This window comes from Arvicanthis niloticus, chromosome 26, assembly GCF_011762505.2.
Source record: "Arvicanthis niloticus isolate mArvNil1 chromosome 26, mArvNil1.pat.X, whole genome shotgun sequence".
Lineage (NCBI taxonomy): Eukaryota > Metazoa > Chordata > Mammalia > Rodentia > Muridae > Arvicanthis > Arvicanthis niloticus.
The window spans coordinates 29,736,102-29,762,664 of record NC_133434.1 but is presented as its reverse complement, the minus strand read 5'-3'; the positions used below and the strand labels follow the sequence as shown (position 1 = coordinate 29,762,664).

Genomic DNA, 26,563 nt, shown 5'->3' with positions numbered 1-26,563 from the left:
CTCTGTGGAGAGCATTAGGACCCTGCTGTGGAGGGGCAGGCAATCACCATGATCACCCCCAAGTAGCTCTAGCCCTCTGGTCTGGATTTCAACAAAAATCTCTGACCTGGAGATATCTCTTATGGGCCTGGTGGGCAGGTGACTTCCAGAGTCTCCCACCTCAAGGACAGTAGAGAGCTCGCTTTGCTTAGTGGCTCAGGATTGAACTGCAGCCCCCATTTATCCTCTGAGTTAACTGTGTGGCATCGGGTAGATCTCCTTCCCTCTCAGACCTTAAGCCTCCAGGAGTTACCTGCCTGGAGAAGGCAACCTTTGGCCCCAATGAACAGCCTCTCCTTCACAGATGGAATTATGTCCAGAGTACGGATCCATTCTTTCTGCCCTGATAAAGATGCCAAGTGTTCACTGATGATCCAAGTCCCCAAATGTTTCCCTACATGGGGAGCGGGGGCGAGGATATGGCTGCCTGTGGGCAAGGGTCAGGCTGATACCCTGAGCATGCAGATAGAGCCCTGAGGAGAACCCTGTGGGCTCTGAATTGAGCGCAGCAGGGTGGAGACCATCCAAAGGAGACATGCGGCCTATAGCAAGCCAGGACTTGACGGCTCTGGGGGTGGCATCCAGTAGGATCTTGGAACCCTGCCCAAGGAGTGACTACTACTGCTCATGCTCATTCCATCCCAGCCCCCGAGAACCTTCCAGAGTGCTTTTTCCCACTCTCACTGCCAACCTGAGCCACTGTGCTGTGCTCCACCATGTTTCTGTAGGCTGGGACCCTGGCCTCTCCTACCACCTGTGAGAACGCTCTCAGGTTCTCCTATGGAAGAAGAAAGGAAAGTATCACTCTGTCCCAGTGTGGCTTGACTGTCGTCTGCCTTGGAGGTCTCTGGGCCAGGTGATCTCTCTCTGCCACATCTGTCTCTAACTGTCTCTAACGACCGCCTTCCTATATTCAACAGTGGACGTTAAGTGATGTGATGTTTTTGTTTGCTGAGGGTAGCTTCTCTACAGTACCACACGAGTGTCTGTAATCCTGGCTCCTACAGTGACATGGGAGAAGAGACAGGAGAATCCCCAGAAGCACTGTGGGCCAGCTAGCCTGAGGTATGTAAGACACAAACCATGTCTTATACAACGAGGTGGAAGAGGATGGCTAACTTGGATTTTGTCCTCTGACCTCAACATGCATGCTGTGGGGCATACACACACACACACACACACACACACACACACACACACACTCCTTGACATTGACTTTTGACCTCCACACCCATGTTGTGGATGTGAGCAGCTAAACTCACCTGAATGTGCACCCAAATGCAACGCGCGCGCACACGCGCTCACACACACACACACACACACACACACACACACACACACACACACACACAGAGAGAGAGAGAGAGAGAGAGAGAGAGAGAGAGAGAGAGAGAGAGCTAGCTGGGTCTGGCATTGCCTACCTGTAACACCAGCACCTGAGAAGACAGTGAGGCCAGTTTTGAGATCCTGTCTCGAAAATAAGAAAGAGAGGAGAGGAAAGGAAAGAACAGCACTCCTCGTCAGAGAATTTTTTTTTTTTTCAGATAATGTATTTATGTTGAAGTGGTGGAAAGTAAGATGTACTCACCCTCCTAGGTGACTTCAGTCACCTTTTTTTTTTCTCTTCTTCCTGTGGTGAAAAGAAGACTCTTGGGGTACATGCAGCCATGGTGGCATTCCAAAGAAGCATGCTGTAATCCAGGCATGTTGATGCTTGGACAGGGGCCACACAACACCACACGCCGGGCGAAGCATCACGTTCCTCAGACATCTGTTTGTGGTTCCTTTCTCTATGTCCCAGCATTCCAAGCGGCCTATTTTGTCAATGGTACCCTGGTAGTGCCTGTGTAATGCTCTCTCTCTGTGTGTGTGTGTGTGTGTGTGTGTGTGTATGTGTGTGTGTGTGTGTGTGTGTGTGTGTATGTGTGTGTGTATGTGTGTGTGTGTGTGTATGTGTGTGTGTATGTGTGTGTGTGTGTGTGTGTGTGTGCATGCATGTGATGTGTATGTATTCAGGGCCAGAGGCTGACAGTGGCTATTTCCCTCAATAGCATATATATATATATATATATATATATATATATATATATATATATATCTTGTTTATTTTGAATTACACTCTTCTTGAGACAGGGTCTCTTATTTACCAGGGTATCTGGGCCCTGAGCTCCCTAAGAATGCTGGGATACTAGGCATATGCAGGACACAATACATCTAGCTACTTCTATGTAGGTTCTGGGGATTTGAAATCAGGTCCTCAGGATTGTACAGCAAGTACTTTTAGGCAGTGAGCCCCTCCCCCAACCCTGAAATGTTTTTAAATGAACTTTGTAATGGCCACAGGATCGCTCGAATATTCCTTGAATTAGACCCTTTTGAAAGGTTGGTTGTACAATATATAAATTGTGTGTACTTGATAAAAACAGTCAGCAGAATGTGGCAGAACACCTGTAATCCTAGATGCTCAGGAGTTCCAGGCCAGCTGCACTGTAAAGTAAGACAATATCCATTCATTTTTTTTTTTTTTTTTGAAACAGGGTATCTCTACATACCCCGGCTGTCCTGGAACTCACAATGTAGACCAGGCTGGTCTATAACTCACAGAGATGGGCCTGCCTCTGTCTCCTGAGTGCTAGGATTAAAGGTATGAGCCATGTCTTAAAAGCAAGATACAAACAAACAAAAGATACCCCAGAACTATGGCCACTAATAACAAGACCTCTGACACCTGGCTTGTTCCTTCTGACAAAGGCAGCCTTTGTACCTGCCTTTACACCTGCCCTTACACCTGCCCTTACACCTGTCTTTACACCTGCCCTTACACCTGCCCTTGTACCTGCCCTTATACCTGTCCTTACACCTGCCCTTACACCTGTCTTTACACCTGCCCTTACACCTGCCCTTACACCTGTCCTTGTACCTGCCCTTACACCTGTCCTTACACCTGCCCTTACGCCTGTCTTTACACCTGCCCTTACACCTGCCCTTACACCTGTCTTTACACCTGCCCTTACACCTGCCCTTGTACCGGCCCTTATACCTCTCCTTACACCTGCCCTTACACCTGTCCTTGCACCCAGGTCCACCCTCTTGCTCCTGTGTTCATCTTGCTACCTACCTTCCCTTAAGTGGGACTGCTTCTGTCCCTCACCCTTCCCCAGCTTCTTCTCCCCATGTGTCTGGCTTGCCTAGTCTCCTTTGTTCATCTCAACAGCACTGTCTCCCCCCACCAGGGTCAGGGGTGGCAGTGCTGCTGTTCTGGGGCAAGAGCAGCCTGCTAGGCAGGTAGCCTCTGTGCGTGCTTACATTACCTGTACCTATTCTTGGCTGTACGAACTTCACAATATCCTTGTCTGGAATATGGCTCCGAGGCATAGAATATGAGCCATAATTCTGTTGTTTCTTGGGTGGATGGGCGTAATGGCTGCCCTTTCCTGTCCCTAGCTCATATATTAAAGTCCTATCCCCACCAAAAGGGAATGTGACTGTGTTTGGAGATCTGAGTTGGTCACTCTTACAGTTTCTTCTCTGCATACTCCAGGCTAGAGTTGCTGGGATTAAAAGAACATGCCATTGCATTTAGCATTCATTCATTCATTCATTCATTCACTCATTCACTTATTCATTCATTCATTCACTTATTCATTCACACCCTCATTCATTCACACCTTCATTCATTCACACCCTCATTCATTTGCTCATTCATTCACTCATTCACTCACTCATTCACTTACTCACTTATTCATTCACTCCCTCATTCATTCACACCTTCATTCATTCACACCCTCATTTATTTGCTTATTCATTCATTCACTCATTCTACTTTTTAAATTTTTTTTTTTTTGCTTTTGTTTTTTGGAAATAGATTCTCTTTGTAGCTCTGGCTGTCCTGGAACTCACTATGTAGACCAGGCTGGCCTCAAACTGACCAAGATATGCCTCTGAGTGCTGGGATTACAGACATAAACTACGACACTCCACCTTGCTTTCAGATTTTCACATGGGCTCTGGGCTTTGAACCCAGCTTCCTCTGTAAGTGCTTTTACCCAGCAGGCCATCTTGCTGGCTGTGTCCGGATGGTCTGGACTAAGTTACTGACAGTCTTCTTTGTGGAAAAGACAGGCCTCAGGGGCCAAGGGGAGACATGATGTGTGTGCATGAGGTCAGGATTTCCCAAGATTAACCTTGCCAGTGAAATGCCTTGACAGGTAACTTCATGCCAATGAAAGGACTCCTGTTAATTAAAAGAGCCAAGAAAAGGTCAAATACCAGGCAGGCTGCCGTGGTGTGAGAGTTGCCTCGTCTCAGTGTTTCCCCACCATAGGAACCTTTTACCTCAGGCTTCAGCGGGCTCTGAGCAGACCTGATGATGGCTCCACAGGGAATGACAAAGTGAGAGCAAGGTGGTGTGGATATCAGGACCTTCCAGATCCTCTGTACTCCGGTCTCCAATACTGCAACCTCTCATTAGAGTCCAGACCTGGCTTGCCATGCACACGCCAGTGAGAGAGACCCACATACCAGGTCTTTGGTCTGGGTGTTGCGGGAGGTCTTGGGCCACCCTCAAGTAGGCGGGGCTCTGAAGAAAGCTCTGTAGGTGAAAAGCAATCTACCCTAAAAGCCTATGCCTAGCCAGCTCCGTGTCACCTGCTGAATCTAGCCAGCGGCAGCTTCATTTGTTCCCAGTTCGGTTAGGTTCTTCCTTTAAACGAATCAAAGAAAGCCTGTTCCTCTCCAAAACACAGACAAAACAACAACAACAACAACAAAAAACCATCCAATAACCAACCAAACAACTCTGGTTGTGTTCCCTCTCAGCGTACCCAACCCCAGTGTCTACCAATTGCTACACAGCAAGGCGGCTTCTAGGACACCTTTAGACACCCCGCAGATCTGAGGGCAATCATGGTTTTGCTCCTTGACAAGCTGTGCACATTTGGGAAACTGAATCTCCCTCTCTGAGTCTCATACCCTCACTCTGACAGAGGAGATAAGTCCTCTGGGTGGTGCCTGCTCACAGCAAGGATGAATGGAGATTGTTCTAACCCAATATCTTGTCTTTCCTTTCTCTCTTTGTTCCTCTTCTCTGCCTTTGCCCAGATCCACTCCCACTATCCAGCCATCTTGGATACACAAGACACTTGATGGATGACAGGCACGTGGTTGCCAACACCCAGGAGGATTTGTACACACATCTGTCTAATTCACTATGGTTCCGTTTTTTTTTCTTCCTCGGAAAAGCCAGTGATAGCCTTCTCTCTGGTTCCTAGTGGAATCCAGTGGGGAAGAGCCTGCTCTTCCTCCATGGAGCTCACTGACAGGCAGAGGGCCTCTCAGACTCTCCCTTCTCCTACTCGCTCTCCTACTGAATAATGAAGATGCCCTCAGACCCCAGCTCCCTCCCTCCTGGCTCCCAGCCTCTGATATATTTGATCCCAGATAGTATAATTTTTCACTTAAATGTGAATGTATTTGTGAATTGATAGAAAATAGTTCTCACTTGGGTGATATAATACAGGACTGCCCCATCCCGGCTGCTATTTTGATTGTGACTTAAATGGATGAGGCCATCAATAATTATTTTATTGAACAGGCACATAAAAAATGATGCCGGGCTGAAGTAATTTCCCAGGCAAAGACAAGCTAATGCATTGGGGGTAGGCTACCTTTGCAGCCCCGAGCTTGCTGCAGAGTGCTGGGGGTGGGGAGATCCTTACCTACCAGGCCCTCCTCCCCCAGGGGAGGACTTCCCTGCAGGGAACCTGGGGTATGGAGCAGAGTGGCTGCTGGTGACCTGAAGACAGCAGCAGGGACTAAGGAGGCCCTTAAGCACTTCCTGGGTCATCTTGATCCCACTCTGTAAGCTGGGGTCTGTGCAGGAGGAAAGGGCCTCTCAGAGGGCTGGGGGATGCATGGATGCCCGGCTCCTCCAGCTCTGCCTGGGACCTCCCACCTTCTAACAACCCGGTCACAGAGCCCATCTCAGAAGCCTTTACACTGGCCCTTCTGGGACAGTGGTGATTTGGGGAGTAACACTGTGGTTACTGACTCAGTGCTCAGTTACTCTAGATGGGTAGGATTCCAGCACCTCAAACATGTCCTCTAAAGAGGGAAAGCACAGAAAAGGCTGTCAATGGGACATGAAAAGCACCCAACCCCCGAAAACCCACAAGTGCACATCTACCTCACCGTAAGTGTGGACTCACTTTGATGGTGTCTGCTGGCTTGAGCCTAGGTTACAGAGCTAGGCAGGGCAGCGTCCTGATACACACCACTGTCTGGATAACAGTTTACCCAGCTCTAGCCTTTTATGTCCCACCATGCTTTTAAGCCTACTGACGTGCCACCTGAATAATGATTTGCTTTATTTTCCTAAGCCAGCCTTTTAATTTAGCTTCGTTTGTGGCAATAAATCCATGAACCCATCATTTGATATGTTCTTTCTGTGTCTATGTATCTGTCTCTAACTCTTTCCTCCCCCTCTCTTCCCCTCCCCTCCCCTCTCTTCCCCTCCCCTCCCCTCTCTTCCCCTCCCCTCCCCTCCCCTCCCTCCCCTCCCCTCCCCTCCCCTCCCCTCCCCTCCCCTCCCCTTCTCTTCTCTACAGGGTCTCATGAAGCTCAGCCTAGCTTCAAATTCCCTGTGTAGCTAAGGATAACCTTGAACTCCCGCCTCCATGCAATGAATGCTGGGATTACAGACATGTGACTCCATACTTGGTTTGCATGGTGCTTCGATTCAAACCCTCTGCCAACCGAACCACATCCACATTCCTCTCTTCTGTCCCATCTCTCTCATTATGTAGCCCGACTATGGCTTCCAGTACCTAATCCTCTCCCCTCAGTCTGCCTAGGGCTAGGATTATAAGCTTGCCTGCTTTTTTCCTAATGTTCAGAGGAAAACAAAAAATCAAAAAAACAAAAAAAACAAAAAAAAAAAGAAAGAAATCTAAGTGATGTAGAACATCTGCATCCAGCTAATAAGAAGCATCTAGCAAGCGCCAGGTGGCGGTGGGGTTGTACCCAGAAAGGCTTGTCTCCAGCCGGAGGCAGAGCAGAGCCTCTCATCATGACCATCGCTCTGCTAGTCTGGCCTACATCGGCAGAGTGGGCTCACAAAGGTCTACAGGAGCCTGCTCATCCCGGGACAGGGAGGTCTGGAGATCTGCACAAGCCTCCCTTTTCTCTTGGGGCTGCAGCTTGCTTTCCTTAAACTAAAGCCACCCACTACCGCCCCATAAAGAACGCACCCACGTTCCACTTTAGGTTAGATCCTGGGAGCCAAGTGCACAGGGTTTTCCTTCATGTTTGGAGTTTAGATGCCTCATCTTCATAGGAAAATTGTCAGCGGATCAGAGAGCTGGAAGGCAGTAACTCAGAGGGTCACAAATCCCAGACCATGGAGGAGGTGGGGAGGCCCAGGGATAAGGGTCCCCAGAGGTAGGGATCTGCCTGAAGCCATCTGGTCCTTGCTGGATATTAATCACGCTCCAGGACCTCTGGGTAAAACAGAATGAGGGGGCCAAGGGTGCACCTACAAAAGAGCAGGTCCCTTCTGAAGAGATGAACTGGATGAAAAGGAGAGAATTAACCAGGCTACAGATCCCACTTCTCTGGGTCAGATTCAGCCACCCTGTGGCTCTGGCCTAGATAGAGCATGCAGAAATTTTATAAGGTGGCAGGGATCTTAGAGGGCTTGGCCTGGGCTCTCTCAGGGATTCACTATAGCACTTGAAGTGACTGTGTGTCCCATTGGAGTCGTGAGTCTGGTCATCTCAGTTCTTGTGCTGGGAAGGAGGGAAGGTCCCCGGGAGAGATAGAGCCTCCTCCCAAATACTTGTTCAGTTTTAATTCCCAGGACCTCCCTGGTTGGGGCTGCTGTATATAAATAACTGGACAAATGTGCTCTTGGGTCGCCCCACCTCCGCCATGGTCAATCGGATTCCTGCTAATCTAGCCATCTTTCCCAAGGACTTAATATTGTTACAAATATACAGCCCCTGGGGTCAGGGAGATGTCTCGATTAGCAAAGTGCTGAAGATCTGAGTTCAGACTCCCAGTGTTCATATAAAAATGCCCAGTGCAGTGATGTCCACCTGTACTCCAGCACTTGGGGGACAGAGACAAGAAGATCTCTAGAGCTTGCTGGCTAACTGGCCTAGGCAATCGGTGAGCTTCAGGCCCATGGAAAGACCCCGTGTCCTATTGGCTTTAACTGCCAACTTGACACCACCTACAGTCACAAGAAAGAAATGCTTTGATTGAGAAATTGTGCCGGGCGGTGGTGGCTCACGCCTTTGATCCCAGCACTTGGGAGGCAGAGGCAGGCGGATTTCTGAGTTCGAGGCCAGCCTGGTCTACAGAGTGAGTTCCAGGACAGCCAGGGCTATACAGAGAAACCCTGTCTCGAAAAACCAGAGAGAGAGAGAGAGAGAGAGAGAGAGAGAGAGAGAGAGAGAGAGAGAGAGAGAGAGAGAAATTGCTTAGATCAGATAACCTGCTCAGGGGTGGCACCACCCAGAGTGGACTGGGACCTTCCATATCAATCTTTAATCAAAGGGGGGAAATTGTGCCTTATAGACCCGCCCACAGGCCAGTCTGATGGAGGCAATTCCTCAGTTGAGGCTCCATCTTCTCAGACGACTGTAGTATATGTGTCAAGCTGACAAAAACTAAGAAGCCAGCCCCCCTTTGTCCATTCAACCTCGTCCTGGGCTTTCTTCTCTCTTCCATCCTCTTGTCCGTTTTCCCTTTTCTGATACCCTCTGCTCATCCTCGTTGGGAGCTGACAGGCCGGAGAATGGCTGGGTGGGGCCACTACCTGTGGGAAGCACAGTGGCAAGCCTGACATTGAAGGAGCCATGGTAGCATCCCCAAGCCCCCGCCATGGGCTCTCTGTTTTTCCCAAAAGCCCAGGCTCACTAGCTAGCACACAGTCAACAGGGATGCATGGCTCTGGCCCTAGAGGAAAATGAAAGCCAGGGTACCCTGCTGGTCTTCTGTGGATGGGAAGGGGGCTGTGGTAAGAACGTTGTATTTACTCCGTGTATCCTTAGAATGACCCTACGTGATAAGATCGTCAACAAGGAGACTGAACAGTGGAAGCAGGTCAAATCACTTCCCCATGGTGGTGTAGCTGTCCTGGACCGGGTCCAGATCTGAATGCAGGCATCTGGCACATACCCTTGACCTTTGCACTGTTTGGCCTCTCGCATCCTGATTCCTTGAGCCAGTAGGTCTAGCCTGGGCTTAGCTTTCTCCCATCTCAAGCCCAGAGGGCTACTTTCTTGACAGCTGCTATTTGGATCTCTATCCATGGGCATTTGCCATCTTCTTTTCTTCTCAGACACGAACCTTTGTCAATATAAGGCAAAGCCTTCTGCCCACGTTTGAATTTGTTCACTGGCTCTGGAAGAGAACACCAGAAACCTGAGGTTTGCTGTGGGCTTTGCAGCTCAGGAGTTCATACCTGACCTCCATCTGAACTGATTGTCAGAACACACAGTTGGGCCTCTGCAAGGATTCAGATCAGTAAGCAGCACAGTAGTGGAGCATTGGCACTTGGTACCTGCTCCCCAGCAGTGCTGATCCTGGTTGAGGACCATACCTTGAGCACTGCCGCTGTGAAGATGGCAGACTAGAGGTTGGCTCAGTCCATAAAGTGCTCCATGCAAGCACGGAGCTGCTCCTCGGAGCCCATGTCTAAAGCCAAGCCTTGCCTAACTGATAAGCCTCAGACCAAGGAGAGACCTTGTCACAAAACAAAAGGTGGATGGCACCTAAAGAATACTACTCAGTGATGTCCTGTGTCCTCCATACACACTTATATGCCTTCTCAGATATGTACAACACACACACACACACACACACACACACACACACACACACAGGTCAGCAGGCTTTGATTCTTCACTAGACATCTCAGGAAGACAGGAAGGTGGTCCCTGCAGGCTCATACACATGCATGCCTGCACGTACACGCGCGCGCGCTCTCACATGCACACACACACACACACACCCCTGCGCACAGGGCTGGGGCACATGTGCCCTGCTGTGATGAATAGCATTCATTTAGGCAGTGTAGAAAACGCTGCTCTACAGATCTATCGGGTTTTTATTAACTGTTTGGCTGTCACACTTTCAAAACCAATCACACCCTGCTGCCCTCTGGAGACTCCCTGGGGTTTCAGGCCTGGCTTCCTGGTCTAAATGTGGCCCGGGCTTGGCCAGGCTAGCAGGGCTAGGGTAGGGTGGGGGAGGGGTGGAAGCACAGGAGTGACTGAATCCTTTCTTGCCACCTCATGAACAGCCTGCTCTGTGCACTACCCCCCCTCTTTTCCTCCCTCCTGAACCTACGCCTCAAACTGCCTGTTCAACTGCACCCTCCATGCCAGAGCTCACTATGTATTTTTTGATTCTTGAGCCAGGCCCTATGTGAATGTCTCTTGTTCCTCACTTACCAACCAATAAAGCAGGTGGGGCCAGGCAAAGACCCTCAGCAGGCTGCTGCGAGTCAAAAGGGAGTTTAAACTTTCCAAAACCTTTAAGGGAAAACAAACCATCAAAAGCCTTTGAGCTGACGCAGGTCAATATTTCAGTTGGTCAGGCTCCTGGGCTGACATAGCCAAGGCCAGGTGTAGGGAGCTGGCTCCGCAGTCCAGGGAAACAGGGGGGTCTCTGTGTTGAGTGGACCCCCATGGAGCCCTGTCTTCAGTAACAGCAGGCTGTGGGTCCTCAAACTGCCCTGGCATGGTTGCAGGATGCAATCTGGCCGTCTGCTCCCTAGATCTCACAGGAATGGGCCTGGAGTCTCTGGCTCTGCAGAAAACTGAGCCCGGTGACTTTCTGGAGGGCCACTGTAGTGACATTGACTTGAAGGTAGCCCCCAGCAGAGGGTAAGAGAAAAGTGAGTGAATACAGAAAAATCGGGATGAAACCCTGGGGCTTCCTGTCCCCCTGTGGGTCTAACCCAGGTGTCTGCTGCTTCCTATTTCTGGTGTCATGGCAACAGTTTGTCTAGTCTGGAAGCCACATCTATTCCAGCCCCAGGACTTGGATTCAACCTTGTTCTTGTGTGGTCTCTGTACTAGCTAATTTATGTCAACTTGACACAAGCTAGAGTCAACTGAGAGGAAGGAACTGCAACTGAAGAGAATGCCTCTATAAAATCGGGCTGTAGTCAAGCCTGTAGGACATTTTCTTAATTAGTGATAGACGGGAGAGGGCCCCAGGCTGGTGGTCCAGGCTCTATAAGAAAGCAGGCTGAGGAAGCCATGAAGAGCAAGCCAGTAAGCAGCATCCTTCCATGGCGTCTGCACCAGCTCCTGCCTCTGGGTTCCTGCCCTGGCTTTCTTCAATGAAGAATAGTAATGGTGAAAGAGTAAGGCAAATAAACCCTTTCCTCCCCCAGTTATTTCTGGTCATGGAATTTCATCACAGCAATAGCCCCTAACTAAGACAGTATCCCTCTTTCCCTGGTCATCCCTGACCCCAGCCCACACTCAGATCCTTACTCCTTGAGGACTGGACATCCTTCCCTTCTACTCAAACATAATCACCTGACAGTGCGGGATGGGGCCTTCTGCCTGTGTTTCCTGATTTGTCCCACAGTTCTGGTGGGAGTGGGGTTGTGCTTTTCACAACACAGGGCCTCACTCTCGACCTCCATCAGAGTCAATGCCCCCTCCCCCATTCCCTTTCTCCTCCTTTTTCCTCTCTGAACTCTATTTGTATTTGCCTGGACCTACATACCTGGCCACAGGGAAGCCCTTGACCAAAAAATGCAATTATAATACAGTTATATCATTTTTCCCTTCCCTTCCCTCCCTTCAAACTTCCTCATCTATCCCTTCTTGCTCTCTGTCAAATTCATGGCCTGTTTTTCAGTAATTATTGTTACACACACACACACACACACCTAAATATAACTGCTCAATCTGTAAATATATGTGTATATATATATATATATATATATATATATGATCTATGTACATATGTATATATGTATACATACATACATATGTACACATACATATATTTTTTTTCAGGGCTGAATGTTTGGTATTGGATAATAAATTAGTGTGTTTTACCTGAATGTTACTATTTCTCCCCTGTCTTTTTTGTTTGTTTGTTTTCTTTTATCTTAAAGACAGGGTTTCTCTAAGTAGCCCCATGTGTCCTGGAACTTGCTCTGTAGACCAGGCGGGCCTTGAACTCACAGAGATCTGCCTGCCTCTGCTTCCCAAGTACTGGGATTAAAGGCATGCACCACCACTGCCCAGTCCTTTTTTTTTTTTTTTTTTTTTTTTTTTTTTTTATTAATAGGGGCTAAATGGAATATCAGTCAGCTCTAAAAAGGAATGAAGCACTAGTCCATGTTACAAGATGCATGAACCTCAAAAACATGTTGAATGAAAGGAACTGGGCAGAAAGGTCACGTGTTACACAGTCCCCCCCCATCTAAATGAAAGGTCTGAGTTGGGAAAGCTCACCCAGACATATAATGCTGGCAACAGGGCTAAGGAGACAGAATGGGGAGGGCTAGGTGTGAAGAGAATGTTCTGGAACTAAATAGAAACAGTTTCACAATGTCCTGAACTGGCACTGGATGCCGAGCTTAAAAATGACTCGTCTTTATAAGATGTGAATGGTGCCTTAAACACACAAATACTAATGTCTCCACACCTTGAGTGCTCACACCTTGAATGCTCTCAAAGCTGGGAATACCTCAGTTCTAGTAGCTCATGTGCTCAGGGGTGAAGCCAGAAAGACTCTGGCTGATATGCTTGTGACTTGGGGCACGGGGGCCCTTCTTGACCCTTGTGGTTACAGGTTCCAGCTTAGAGGCCTCAGAGAGCTGACCAAGGAGGAAAGAGCAAGGGTACAGAGGCACTAAAGTCGGGTAGAAGGGAGTGGGGGCAGGGCGGGACAAGGGGGCGGGGCAGAGTCAAGGTGGGGCCAGGGCGTGGACGAGGTCAGGGCGGGGCCAGGGGCATCTCTGCTCACTAGGCTGTGGTCTGAGCCGATGCCTCATTGCAGCCTCATAGCTTTCAGTTCTGCAGAGGAGGCCAGCAGAATTGTAGGGCAAGCAGACAGCCCACGGCCACTTGGTAAGAAAACACTGGTCTGCTTCAAGGTCTGCTAAAGCAGACAGGCAGGGCCTCCGTGACAAGAGAAGGGAAGCGTGTGCCTGGCTTTGTGCCCCTTCTGTTGGGAAGCCTTGTGGGCTGAGCAGAGAAGTAGTGGTAGATGGATGACCAATGGGTGACAAGAACAGTCCCCGAAGCTCTGTGGAAAGTGACTCACAACAGCCATGAAGAGGGGACAATGAGGCACAGCCTTGGCTCCCGGGGTGTCTGCAGCCCGTGAGGCTGTGAACATGAGGTATGGGTGGTGATTTGCGGCTACTGCTGCCTGACAGGCCCCCACTGTATGTACTGTGCGATGGTCAGCAAACCACTGGACCTCTCTGCGATTCTTTCCTTATCTGTGAGACTGGGGAAATGGGCATAGCTGCTTGGAAAGGCTATTGTGAGGACAACTGTGTCAGACAGTGGCAGGACACAGTAAGCACTTACTGTGTGTTGGCCATGTTCCACTCTGAGATCATCTTCTGGCAGGTGGGTGGAGCTAAGGAAAGATTCTGCAGGGATCTGCCTCCCCATTCTGGGCCTGGAGTCCTCCTCAGCAGACCGAAGATTTGCCAGTAGTTCCTGATGATCCCTCCAGCCTAATACCCAGAGGGCCAGAACCAAGACCCCAGAACAGAAGAGGAAAGCAAAGGGCAAACCCCCAGTGTGCCCAGAGGGACCACGAGGGCAGCTACTGTCAATCTTTCCCACGCTCCAGCCGGAGGATATTGTTCACTGCACAGGTGAGGACCATCACTTCTTTTGGGTTAGTCTATTATACTTTTTAACTTATTGGATAAATACTTTGGAGTTATAAATTACTATTTTGTAAACAGTTTAATTTGGGAGCTGGCAAGATGGTTCAGTGGGGGAAGACATTCACTGAGCAAGGCTGGTGACCTAACTTAGATACTTGGAACCCACATAAATGCAGATAGAGAGAACCAACCCCATCAGATTGTCCACTGACCTCCACACATGAGCCATGGTTAGCCTGTCACCATATCACACATACATACATACAAACACACACACACACATACATACATATATACATACATACATACACACATACAAACACACATACATACACACATACATACATACAAACACACACATACATACATATATACATACATACATACACACATACACACACATACATACATACAAACACACACATACATATATACATACATACACATACACACACATACACACATATACACACATACATACACACATACATACATACACACATACATACACACATACACACATATACACATACACACATACATATACACATACATACATACATACACATACATACATACATATACACATACATACATTCACACATACACACACACACATATATACATACACACATACATACATACACACACCTACACACATACATACATACACACACACACACACATAAATAACTAACTTCAAATAATCAATTTGGGTGGCTGAGGAGACGACTCAGTCATTAAATGAGAGGAAAGCACAGGAAGCTGAGTTTGAGCCCCCAGACCCATGATAATAATCTGGGCACACATTCCAGTGCTGGAGGAGGCACAGGCAGAGCCACAGGGCTCTCTGGCTACTTGGTAAGTTCCAGGCCAGCGAGACTGTCTTTAAAACAAAAGTGGATGACACCTGAAGAATGACAGCCAAGGTTGGCCTCTGGCTTGCACATGTGCCCCTGCACACACGTGCATGCACGTGTGCACGCACAGGCAAGTCACTGTTTTCAATTTCACGTGCATTTCTTTTGTGTCTGTTCCTTGATCCCTGTTACGTGTACTTTTGGAAGGAAGGCTTACCTAATATATGTGTACACAGATGTTTGAGAGAACAGAAGAGCCTACAATAGAGTTTGAGCCCCTAATCCTAGCAGGTCAGGAGCATGGAGAGTTCAAGGCCAAGTGTCTTGGCTAGGTCTTTTTGTCAACTTGACACAAGCTAGAGTCTCCCAGGAAGAAGGATGTTCAATTGAGAAAATGTCTAAACAGACTGACCTGTAGGTGAGTCTATGGGCCATTTTTAAAAATTGATTATTGATTTTTAAAAATTGATTATTTCCATCCCTGAAAAGGTGGTCTTGGGCTGTGTAAAAAAGCAGGCTGAGCTAGCCATGAAGTAGCATCCCTCCATGGACTCATTTTGTGCCTAGAGATTCCTACGTTGATTTCCCTTCATGATGAACTGTAAACCATAAGATGAAAAAACAACAACAACAAAAAAAAAACAAAACAAAACAAAACAACCTTTTCTCTTCTTGCTGTTTTTGGTCATGGTGTCTGTCCTGGCAATAGAAAGCAAACTCAAATACCTACCTCCTTACAGAAGGAGTTAGAAGCCAGCAAGGCCATGTGAGTCCTTGACTCAGACACGAGAAGTGGAGAGTGAGTGAGACAGACATCTGGTGCTAATTTTTGGCCTCCACATGTGCACACACATACATGCACACACACATGCAAACACACAGAGAGAGAGAGAGAGAGACAGACAGACAGACAGACAGACAGAGAGACAGGAGGAAGATGAGGCACTATAGAATGAGGCCCATAGTCCCAGCCATGCTGAAAGCAACAGGCCCACACTTCCCTTACATTTCCGCACACCATGCTGGCTGTTTTCCCTGGTCTCAGCCACTTGGAGCAAAAGACAGAAGTCTGAGCAGTGGATAGACACCCATGGCGGCTGGCTCACAAACATTTGGTACCTTCATAGCTCAATGGCCCAACCAGGCCAAACAAGGGCTGGCCAATTTCAACCTAAAGCTCGCTGGCCATGTTGCCTTTGCCCATGAGCACATGTGGTGATGGGGGGCGGGGAGCTGTTCCTTCTAGTGGGTGCAAAGGTCATAGCAGGTTTGTGTGACACAGCTGAGAGGAGGTAACAACAGCTGTTCTGATGGCAGGCCAGATGTCACCTCCCTCTTACCTAACAATGACATAGACTGCGTCTAGTCTTGTTGGTTTGTGCTGAAGCCAGCATAGGAGCAAAGTTATCCATCACCCTTCTGGGATGGAGACCTCCACAACCCTGGCAGGTCTGCACTAGAGTGGGGTTCAGTGAGGGTGAGTGGACTTGAAGTCCTAAGTAGAAGATTGGGGACAGACACCAGTACGCAAATAGTCTGTCTAAGAGCGCTCTCTCTCTCTCTCTCTCTCTCTCTCTCTCTCTCTCTCTCTCTCTCTCTCTCTCTCTCTCTCTGTGTGTGTGTGTGTGTGTCTGTGTGTGTGTGTGTGTCTGTGTGTGTGTCTGTGTCTGTGTCTGTGTCTGTGTCTGTGTCTGTGTCTGTGTCTGTGTCTGTGTCTGTGTCTGTGTTTTAACAGCAAGATCAATAGAGGCCATAGTGTGATCCAGCTGCTAAACCAAGGTGGCCTGCCTCTCAGTGACCTAGCCAGAGCCGGCACCTCCAGCATCAGCAAGTGACAGCCTCATTTTTGGCTTGTGCTGTTGGCTGCTTTCCAGAATTTTCACTTATTTCTAGGTGTCACCGATTTAAAAGCATATCAAGGTTTGAAGAGTGTAGAAAGGAGACTGGCTGGCTTGCGGAAGACCTGGGGGGGCCTGCCAGAGACCCTGTTAGAGTGGTAAAGATTTCTGCGCGGGAAAGAGGGCAAGTGTAAGAGGTGTGAGCTGCATCTTGGGTTTCTGAGGGTGCTGTCATGAGACAGAGGCTTGTTCAGTAGCTGCGGTGGGCAAGGCTGAGACCCAACAGTGAGGGGTGGTGGTTCTTAAAATGGGGGAGGCAGAGTCTAACAAGAATAGGAGACTTTGTGTGTGTGTGTGTGTGTGTGTATGTGTGTGTGTGTGTGTGTGTGTGTGTGTGTGTGTATGTGATACCCTAATGTATCCTGGAGATTTAGAGCTTTGTCCTAGTGCATGCCATTCATGTATATGTATATGCATATGTATATGTATGTGTATGTGTATATATATGTGTATATATGTATATATGTATATATATGTATATATGTGTATATATGTATATATGTGTATATATGTGTGTGTATGTGTGTGTAATGTAAAATATAATATAATATAATATAATATAATATAATATATATCAATAGATGGACTCCATGGAAAAATCCAAAACCACAAAAGAGCTTATCCTTGTCCAAGTCCCTTTATTAAGAGCAAGGGCCTGGTACTGAGCTGACTACAGGAAAGTGCTGCTGATAGCCAGGACACCAGTCCCCAAGGAGCCTTACTAACAAAATAGTCTTTTTCAAGATCACCAGTACAGTGGACAAATTGGTCAGGCTCTTCCACCAGTGGGCTATACATGGGCATACCACACTGTGTTGATAGTGTCCTCTGAGATGCTGGAATGGGGGAAAAGTGGGGAAGCAGGAGGCAAAGGGAAACAGACTGGCGCACACAAAAGCCTGTTGGCTCTTGAAGACAACCTGTGAACGTATACATCAGGACCAGTATGGCCTCTTCCCTTTGCTGTCCACCTCCCAGGGCCAATCAGAGGCAAATTTATTTTTGTGCAAAACCTTCTGTACAGGGTGAGCTTGTACACCCACCAACATATGATGTGTATGATATATACACAGAGGATTATTTTCATAGATATGGGGGGCTTTGGTGACACAGACCCTGTTTAACATAACAGTCTGTCTCAGCACACAGGCCGCTGGAGCGCCTTTGAATAGCTGCATGGCACTCCATCCTGTTGATGGCTGTAATTTATTAAAGTGTCCTATTAATGGACATTGGGATGTCACTAGTCTCCTGGTATTGCAATTATGGTGGCAGTGAATATTCTCATGCATAAGTCATTCTGCAGCCCCCAGAGTTGATCAGCTCGGCTAAATAACATGAAACCGAGAGCTGGGCAGAAGGGGCTGTGCACTTGGTGTTTTCAGCAGGGTTGCCACGCTGCCTTTAAGGGCTGCTGTACCCTACTCCCCCTCACAGGATGCCAGAACTGCCTGCCTCCTTCTCCTCAGCATCAGTACCCTTCTGATGTTTGCCAATGCGAAGGTGGAGTATGATATTTTTGCTTGTTTGAATATCATTTTGTGTGTACGTGTGGGCGCACTCGGAGAGCCTTCATAAGCAAGGACCAACCTACCATGTGATCCAGAGCCTTGCTCAGCTATTATATGATGTCTCGCAGGACTTGTTTAGGCCCTCCCCTAAAATGTCCAGGCCCCAGCTTCTCAGAATAGCTAGGTGCTGACTTTGTTCCCAGTTTGCCCGTTGTGGTTAGCTGTAATGATAGGTGGGACTGAGTATCTCACCACAGACACACACACACACACACACACACACACACACACACTTCCTCTCTAGGCTCCCGTCACTGCTTAGAGCCAGGCATGAAACTGCTGTCAGTTTGAATGGCCAGATCAAAGCCAATGATGACGGTAAACTTGGTTTGAACTCTGAGCGTGGGCAGCTCTGAGCAGAGGACTCTAGGGAGAACACCCTGTGTCATTGTCCATCACAGACTAGGCCGTGGAGGTGTGGCTACCATCACTTCTAGTGAAGCAGCATGTGCATGTGTGTGTGTGCATGTGTGTGTGTGCATGTGTGTGTGCGTGTATGCTGGCATATGTGTGTGTGTAGTGGATGTGTGTGCGTGTGTACTTGTGTTCACACGTCTACATGGTATGTATGCATGTATGCACATGTATGTGGAGGCCTGAGGTTAATGCCAGGTGTCCTCCTTGGTTGCTCTTTTACTTATGTTCAAAGCAGGGTCTTTCCCTGAACAGAGAGCTCACAGACTCAGCCAGGCTAACCAGCCACCTTGTGCCAGAGATCTTCTGCTTCTGCTTCCTGAGTGCTAGAATTACAGGGAGCCCCCATGCCCATTAGGCATCCACATAAGCGCTGAGGATCTGAGCTTTCCCAGCATGCCCTCTGTTCAGAGGGTGCACGCCTCTCCCCCTAGCCCATCACCTCTATTTTGCAGAACTGAGATGAAGGGAAGCAATCCTTCGAGGCCTCGCAGCCACTGAGTGGCGGAGGCTTGAACGTTGGTGTCACAGATGTCAAAGCATCATCTCCTATTCCTCACCAGACGGAAGAGCCAGTGGTCCCCATCTCGCAGATGCCACACATAGTTCTGGAACTGCCAGGTGGTGGACAGTGACAATGCATTGAAGAGTAGCCCCTGGGAACTGGTAGCCATGAGGTGGGGACCCTATGTCTGGTCCTCTGCCCTTTCCCTTGCTCCCCTCCTGGAAGGAGTCTCTGGCCAAGCCCCAGGCCACACTTAAGGCTGAGGCCAAAGGAGCGTCCCAGTTTGTGGAGCTGACAGTTGCTTTGGGCAAGCCGCAAGCAAACAGCTGTGACTTCAGTCCCCAAAGCTCCCCCCTTTACTCCGTACCTGTGTCAACATTTTTATTTTTTTTAAAGCAATACAGCCAAGGTGGGGGCTGGGAGAGGGCAATGGGGAGGGAGGGAACCAGGGCCTTTATCAGCTCTGGGGTCCTTGCATATGTAACACTGTCGTATAATTAACAGTGAAGATCATTTACATTGTCGCTTAGCTAATTTTCATAATGTTTTCTTTATTATCAGAGGAAGAAATTAACCCAAGAATTTATTTACATAGCAGCCTCAAACAGTAACAGCTTGCTAATTGCCTGTTAGGTGATTAATAAGCTTACAGCAGATGCTAATGCATCGTGGGCTCCCGTTTCAAAGGTGCTCTTCCTGCACGCCTGTGTTTTTGGCAGCTTAATTAGTGCAATAATTATGTACTTGTTGCTCCTTCTTTCGAGCAAATACTGTCAAATGCTTAAAAGATTAAAGTGAATTATATCCTGAGAACTCACACGCTGGAGGATGCCCATCCTACTAACTTCTCTGCTGGTGCAAAAATAGACACAAATAAATAAGAGCCGGCTCTGATGAGCTCCGATGAACCAGCCAAGCCTGGTCCTGACTTTGTCCCTTGTTAATGGAGAACCCTAGAAGCATGCCTCAGTTCCCCATCTATGTACGGTATGAGAATCTATCAGCACGGAGTGGGGGTGGGGAATCGGGAATCTGAGAGATTCAAATAATTCAGCATTCACTCTAAGGGTTATATCTCCTTTGGTTATTCTTTTTTAAGATTTATTTTACTTTTATATGTGTATGTGCATGCATGTGTATGTGCATGTATTCACGCACATGTGTACAGGTACGGACAGAGGCCAGAAGAGGGCATCGGATCCCCTGGAGCTACAGTTTCCAGGCATTGAGGACCACCCAGTATGAATCTGATCTCAGATCCTCACGGTTGAGCAGCAAGCCCTCTTAACCGCTGAACCATCTCTCCTGTCCCCTCATTTCATTCTCAATTAGAAGAAATCAATTGTCAAGAGACTTCACTGGGATGGCCAGAGAACTTTAATGCCGGGTTGAGAGGCAAATGACGGTGTGATTTTGTGTACTGTGATGGGGACGTAATGGTTATGGGGAAGGAAGTGTTATCTCTTGACATAAACACTGGAGAATGAATGCACGGCTGCTGCTGGTGGCTGCCATCCACCTTAAGGTTTCCAGCCTCGTCCTAAAGTAAACGGTCTGCAGGTGAAAGGCTAGGAAGAATGGACACCTTGACGCTGGATTAGAAGGCTGGGAACATAGCTCATTGGAAGTGCGCTTGCCTGGCACGCACGGAGTCCCCATTGTGATGGTTACCTGAGAGGACTCAGCTAGGAGGCAAGGCTTCAGCGCACCCACGAGAGATGTTAGTCCAGGTGGGAAAACCTATGCTAAGCATAGACAACACCTTCTGCCTGGAGCCCAGATATAAGGGGATCGGAAGTGAAAATCGTTTGTCTACTTGCTCTCGGATCTTGTTTACAAGTGGTTCTTAACCACTTGAAAGGCCGTGACCCCCTTTGGGGACCAAAGGACCCTTTCACAGAGGGGGCTGCATATCAGATATCCTGCATATCAGTTGTTTACATTACAATTCACAACAGTAGCAAAACTACTGTTACAAAAGTAGCATCGAAAATATTGGTATGGTTGGTGGTCACCATGACATGAAGAACTCTATTAAAGGGTCCCAGCAGGAGGAAGGGTGAGAACCTCTGCTGTAGACTGTTGCTGCTGTGTTCCGCTGAAATTGGGACCCAGCCTTTTCCACCTTGCAATGTGGCCTGGGGTCCCGTGGCTTCCCAGGAAGCTCTGGACTTCCTTGCTGGATTAATACTGTTGAAGCCTCCAGCCTTTTAGACTTAGTGGCTTCTGGCTCCTCCGCCTCTCCATTGTACAGAGAGCCATTATTGATTGATTGGCCATCCCCTATCAGGTGAGACATAATAAATCTCCTTTTAATATATTCATTCTATCAGTTCTGTTCTTCTACAGAGCCCCTGATATTTCAAAACCTAAAAGAGAAAAGACCTCAAAAGTAGCTGCTGGGGACTTTGCTAAGGACCCATGCACCTATTTCCTCTTGCATGTATTTGAAAATATTCACAGGACAGGTCAAGAGCCCATCAGAGCCTGGGCCTTAGACGGGAGCCACCCCTGGTCAAACCAGCTCTACCCCTTGTTAGCTCTGTGGCAGGGGCCTAAGATTTCTGTGCTTCCATTTCCTCGCCTGTGATATGAAGATGTATTCATTACTAAGATTTCTCGAGTGTGGGTTTTAATGCAGCACCAGGTGCCCCAGCAGGCTCATCCTTGTGTTGCTGTCAATATGACTGGTGTGGGCACTAAGGCTCCGCCTCTGCTGAGCTATGAGACCACAGGCATCTGCTGTTGGCTTGTTCTATGTCATCCTCAGTCCCGGGATGGTTCTTAGCTTCTGCCCTCTAACCGAAGGGATCACAGTCTTACTAACCTTTCACTCTGCCATCCCACAGAGCCCACCTTGTCAGGACTGGGCCCAGCCCCAGTATCTCCTTGCCCCTTATTGAGACCCCGTGCTTGACCACAAATTTCTGGTTTGACAGTGAGGTGCCCTCCTCACCCCTACCTGCCTCTCCAGCTATGGTAGCTGCCCACCCAGCTCACCCATGCCCAATTAGCTGAATTTTGCATATTTCTGGTTCTCCACTTGGGATGTGGACTCTGACCTCTGACTGCTCAACCTTTCTGTTCCCCGGAGCTACACTTGGTAAGAACCAAGATTTTGCTTCAATCCTGCCAGCTGGGGCTGGATCCACTCCCCCTCCAGTTTCTTATGGACACAGGCCTGGTCTTGGCACATCTTATCGGGCCACCGATCCTTTGCATGCTCTGAGTCTGGCCTGCATTCTCCTTTCTGGGATGAGGGGTAGAGACAGTCTAAATGCCCAGCGCTTGATGGTAGTGACTCTTTAGAGCCTGTGAAGTCTCAGGTCCCCAAACAAAACCACACAGAGCAGTAGCTGGGCAGTGTCTCTGCTAAAGAACCAAATGAACATGTAGATGAGAGACGCCACTCTTCAGCCCTTCCACTGGCCCAAGACTGTTTCTCTCCTACTTACTAATATACTCTCGGGTTCCAACTTCCTGTTAAATGCCACAACCAAACCCTGGGGGGCTTGATCCAGCAAAGGTGGATCAAATCAGGGTGCCACGGCCACCCTTTTCCATCTATCCCTGAGCCTGACTTGTTTGTGACACCAAACATACACTGATAAAACATGCTTGTGGCTATCTGGAGCAGAAGTCACAGACTTTATAAGGTTGTGGGGGGCAAGGCTCAGGCTGGGGCGGACTGAGCCAGTGACTCTTCAGACCTGTAGCTAATCCTCTCCCATACCTCTGCTCAGCACTTGTGCTTCTCCTTCAAGGGAACCCTGCCATGGCACCACCTGCTAAGACTCCCTTCTTTAAGACAGTCCCTAGAGTGGCCGGCTGTTTTCAGGTCGCTTGTGTCTCATGCCTATACCCATAGTGAAGAAGATGGCATGGTGTTGTCTTACCTGGCATCTGTTTTGCACAGAACTGGCTGGTCCCTAGGTATGAATGAGGGTCTCTCTGATGCTCAGATGTCATTGTATGGACCTTGGAAGACAAAGAAGGCAGAGCTGGAAACCCAAGTATGTTATGAAAGCTCTCTCTCTCTCTCTCTCTCTCTCTCTCTCTCTCTCTCTCTGTGTGTGTGTGTGTGTGTGTGTGTAGGTATGGATACACGTTTTCACACTGGTTAAGCTGATTCTGCAGTGAGCCCCAGGGATCCCCCTGTGTCCACTTCCCCACTGCTAGAATCACAGATGCCCATCACATCTAGATTCCGTTTGTCAGTGCTGGGGATTGAACTCACTCTGTGTGTGTACAGCCAGCACTTTAGTAACTGAGTTATCTCCCCAGCCCCTGCATGACTGTTAATTTTTACAGAGCGCCTACCTGTCTGCCAGCAGGACAAAGGAAGGCAAGCTATTGGGCACAGCAGGAGTGTGCCTACCGTCAGTGCTCACAGGAGCAGAGACCCATCGTCTCACGAGTAGCTCAGGCCACCCTCCAGGACTTCCTTCCTTTGCTTGTGACATGTGATGAGGATTAAGCAGAGACACCGAGTGGCTCATAAGCATGGGGATCACAGTTCTTGCCCTACAGCACTAGCCCTAAAACGTTAGACCATCAGACGTGCTTGGAAGGTGTGTTAAAATGCCAATTCCCAGACCCCCATCCTCCAGTCTCTGCTTCAGTTGGAGGGGAGGGGCTGGCAGTCTGATCTTCTAGCAAGTATTTTTCATGATAATGGTTGGACAGAATCACTTCTGCCATTCCGGAGCCAAACATCCATCCAGGAGACAGGACTTTTACAACACTAGCGTCAATCAGCATGCACAATAGAGGCCAGAAGCATGCTTGTGAGACTTTTGGCTTCTTGGTGTCTACTCTCCTTTCCCACCCTGGTATTCTTTTGAGGTACTACCCCTCCATCACTCCCAGCCTCAGCTCCCATCGGGCTGTGGTGTGAACTGGTCATGTATCCTAAGGGCATCTGTGGCATGGTGGTTTGAGTAAGAATTGTCCCCATGGGCTCAGATATATGAACACTGGGTCCTAAGGTGGCAGTGCTGTTTGGGGAATGTTCTAGAACCTTTAGGATGGAGAGTGGAGAGCATTGCTGGAGGAAGTACATTATTGAAGCTGCCTTTGATGGCTTCTAGTCTCCCTCACTTCCTGCTTGCTCTCTCTGCTCCCTGTGTGAGGCTGAGATGTGACTCCTTAGATCACGGCTCCTGCTCACATGCCATCAACAGACTCTGTTACTCTGGAACAGTAAGACAAAACAAGCTCTTCCTTCTATAGGTTGTTTTCCCTAGTGACATTTTAGCTCAAACAACCGGAAATCAAGCAATGTGTTGTTCAATCGGGAATGCTTTTAGGCCTCTAGCCAACCAATCACATGGCTCTCACGGTCCAATCATATTAAATCCTAGGACCCTGAAAGGAATCAGTTGGAAGCACGTGACTTCACGAGTTCTGATTGCATCATCTCACCTCAGTGCTTACAGAGCCTCTGATAGAAGCTGAAGAGAAAACGCTGGTCAATGCCCCTGGATGCAGCCATGCCGGTGCCCAACACCTTCCTTGCTTGAAAGCTCTATGTACCAATACTTAACCTCTTTCTGCCTTAGTGACCGTTTGGAGGGGGATTTTCTCACATACAACAGTAGGCTTCCTACAATACCCACTGCTCCAGGAAACGGGAGGTGGTGGTACCTTGCAGGTCAGAGAGCTTTAGAGACAGACATCTGTGAGGAGATTGGCAAAGATGGGTTGACAAATAGGGAAAGACGGAGGTCACAGCACAGACGAGAAAGGTTGGTTCCTGGTACCCAGGAGGAGCCTCCAGAAGGGGTGAGTCCAACGAGGAGGGACAGCTCAGCATTCTAAGCAGAGAGCCCTTTGCCTTTCCCAGTCCCCTTTCCCAGAAGAGGTCACCCCAGTGCTGGAGGTCCCTAGAGTCTGCTGGCCCCATGAGTGTTAGACTTCCTGCCCAGACGGTGCTCCTGGGATGAGGTCATGGCTGGGGAGCGTCTTCCACTCTCTTAAACCGCTGCTTTCAGTAGCAATCTCTGTGTTGTTGCTTAATCTCAGAATTATCTGATTGTCACAGTCGAGCTTTCCACATTAGGCATCGAGCCAGAAAGTCACTTAACCTATAATTGCCCTTTAATGAAGCCCATCTTCAAAACTGAATTGTCAAAGGGAAACTTGTAAACACACAGTGAGGTCCAAGACCAAGCTGGCCTCAGACGTCGCAGCCAGGCCCTTGACTCCTCTCTGGCGTCGGCCACATTTGTCTGAGTTATTGGGGCTTTAGCTCCAGCTGCCACCCACAGTGAAGAGGAGTCTGCTGTTCATAGCTTTCCCAGAAGCAGGTCAAGCCTTTTAAAAGCAAGCTGAGGGTGCTTGGCTTGGGTATACACAGTTCCTGTTGCCAAGTGTCCCCCACACCCCCTCCCCAGGCTATGAACCCTGGGCTACAAAAGTAAAGCCAGCGTTAGGACTTGAACTTGATGAAACCTATGTGGCCTCTGGGTTTTTTTGTTTTTTGTTTTTTTTTTTTAGTGACATCATGTGGCAGTGGGTGGTCTGTGATACATAAAGAGTAGGCAGGGGAGATTGATGTTATGACAGGTGTGTGCTGAATGTTGGTGTTGCAGGGGTATCTGTGTTCTGTGGCAGTGTCTGGGTGTATATGTGTGTATAGAAATGCATGCATGTGTAGGCATGAGGTCAGAGGACATCTTTGGGGGCCGTTTCTCATGGATCATCCACTTTGGTTTTTGAGGCAGGATATCTCAGTGGCCTGGAGATCACCATTAGGCTAGCCTACCTGTCCATTGAATCTCAGGGATCCACCTGTCTGAGCTTCTAAAGTACTGAAATTATAAGCATATTCACCTCACATGGCTTTTCAAAAAGGATTTATTTTTGGTTTATGTGCTGAATATTTGCCTTCATGTATGTGTACACATATGTGCTTGGGGCCATGGAGGTCAGAAAAAGGCACTGGATCCCCTGGAACTGGAGTCACAGATGGTTGTGAGCCACGTTGTGGAGGCTTGGAACTGAACGAGGTCCTCTGTAGGAGCAACAAGTGTTCTTAACTCTCCAGACATGGCTTTTTTTTTTTTTTTTTTTTTTTTTTTGGCTGCTGGGGATTGAACTCGGGTCCTTATGCTTTCGAGGTAGCCCTTTACTGACTGAGCTACCTCTCCAGCCCTCTCCAGTCTCGTTACATCTTAGCATGCTGGAGGTAAAGTGTGGCACTCAGCATGCAGCTGCTTTGATGGACACATCAGGACCAGGAAAGAAAACATACAGAACACTCGCTTGGTGCCAGGTATGTGGCTGGGGACTTTACAAGCTCTCCGTGTGGCCATGGGGACAGCTCCAGAGCTAAGTCCCTCCTTTATTTAGACTGTGAGGGATGTGAGACAGGGTTGAGTGACCAGCCT

The 26,563-nt window shown here is 48.6% G+C and overlaps 1 long non-coding RNA gene across 2 annotated transcripts; it reads left to right on the top strand.

The window, feature by feature from the left end:
• The first annotated feature begins 13,365 nt into the window (after nt 1–13,365).
• LOC143438890 (uncharacterized) lies at nt 13,366–26,144 on the top strand. Of its 2 annotated transcripts, none has more exons than XR_013107442.1 (3): nt 13,366–13,909; nt 20,341–21,462; nt 24,536–26,144. It is a non-coding gene; the product is annotated as an uncharacterized LOC143438890 (long non-coding RNA). The 2 variants fall into 2 exon arrangements; XR_013107441.1 differs by lacking the exon at nt 24,536–26,144 and adding an exon at nt 23,089–23,178.
• The last annotated feature ends 419 nt before the right edge of the window (nt 26,145–26,563 follow it).